General features: G+C 40.1%; 1 long non-coding RNA gene across 1 annotated transcript; it reads left to right on the top strand.

Moving 5' to 3' along the window:
• Positions 1-413: 413 nt before the first annotated feature.
• Positions 414-1,538, top strand: LOC129782406 (uncharacterized). Its single transcript, XR_008744563.1, has 4 exons — positions 414-506; positions 564-678; positions 739-1,032; positions 1,092-1,538. It is a non-coding gene; the product is annotated as an uncharacterized LOC129782406 (long non-coding RNA).
• Positions 1,539-1,776: the final 238 nt, after the last annotated feature.

Raw genomic sequence — 1,776 nt, forward strand, 5'->3', positions numbered from 1 at the left:
ACTACTTGGATCGAAATCAGAGTGGGAAAATAGAAGCCGGCCTACTTTTGTACCATTTTCATTTTGACATACAGTGCATGTATTGCGTTACCAAGGCGTTATACTATAGGTGGACTGCAATGTCAAAATTGCTGTTCGGCCCAAGGCGCGTAGAAGTATATCCTAAGGTGGGCCAACTTGCTAAAACCACTCTTCAGCCATCTTGGAAGTCTACTGTGTTTTGTTTGTAAACAAAACACAATACGCTAGTGCCGAAGCTCGTTCCTGATCAGTCTGTCTCTTTCACGCTTCAAGCAAATAATTCCCCTTCTGCTTTCTTCCGTACTGTTTTCATATACCGCTCCCCTAACCAACTTAGTGACGAAACGGCCTCACCTAGTACCATAGACCCGTCTTGGTTCGGCCATTGCTCGTGAAAAAACAATTTTGTTTACAAAACAAATCATATCTTTTGGTGTCAAATGCATTCGTTGGCAAAATAGCTGCTCACGCCTTACTGTAGGCAGGTAATTTTGTGGATTTTTTCGTATAACAATTTCTCATAATTGCTTCTACGTTTTCAGATATCTACAATCAGCGGTCGAATTAAAAGCAGTGCAGAAGGATGTTTTGAGTATATTTTACCTTCTAGCCGCGCAATCAATGCTTTTTTCTTTCCAAGCAAGCAGCGTTTTAATCGTATGTGGTTTTATTGAGCATTTAAAAGAGAGTGTTAATTTTTTTTTGTTTTATCACTAGGGCAAAAGCATGAAATAGAATCGTACGTGGTACGAATTTATCGACACAATCTGATCAAGGACGGAGGCATCATCAAACGGAAACTACGCGAGAAACTTTTCGAAGAGATAAAACTGCGCCGCAACACTCGTGTCAAAATGGACGAGTTGGGCTGGGTGCTGATAAACCACGATTTGATAACACGTAATGAGCCAATCCAACAGCATGCCAATGGTAATCGATCAAATCATTTTAAATTCAACATGGAGCGGTTGCGAAACCTACTGGAGCAGCACGAACAGAACAATCACGCTGGTAGGTCGGTTTGATATATTTATTCCGCTAAAGAATGATTATATTTGTTGATTTTTCAGAGTTGACTTCCAAAAAGTAAAACAAATTCCTGCGTATGCTGGATGCAATTTTACAAAACGACAAAGTTTTGAAGGAAATTAAAGAGATGGTAGTGGCGAATCGAATTCTATCAGAAATTCGTTATGTGGCTACGGTGGAACGTATGCTGAAACACAATTTGGACCCCTCTTTGCGCTGCTGCTTTGTATGCCGAGAGTATTTCCGCACTGCCGATGAGTATACCAGTCATTTCGAAAAATTGCACGGTGAGCAATTTCTTATTGTTGCGGCGGTGGATCGATTTCAGACTAGTCAAAAGTTCAACGTTCTACATCACTACAATGCCCTTAATCCGGTGACAATATTCACGATTTGCAACGTATACCACACAGCCCTAATAAAAAAAACAAGAAAAGACGGGTCTAATATTTTACAATAAAGAACAAATCTACCACTTTCCACGAAAATCGGAGAACCACTATATCGATTCGACATGGAATGGCTGATACATATAAGGCAGAAAGAAGGTTTAACTTTGGAATTCATCATCCTATATTTCCTCGTACCATTAAGATCATGGCGCATTTGATGTCGGTCATCGTAGCTGCTGCTATGGAAATGACGTGAGCATATACCTTGATTTTTCTGAGGTTTGCAATCCTTCGATTGACTACAGAAAAGTACCATTTATGAAGTCTATCTCCA

Source organism: Toxorhynchites rutilus, unplaced genomic scaffold (assembly GCF_029784135.1).
Source record: "Toxorhynchites rutilus septentrionalis strain SRP unplaced genomic scaffold, ASM2978413v1 HiC_scaffold_7, whole genome shotgun sequence".
In the NCBI taxonomy this organism is placed as follows: Eukaryota; Metazoa; Arthropoda; class Insecta; order Diptera; family Culicidae; genus Toxorhynchites; species Toxorhynchites rutilus.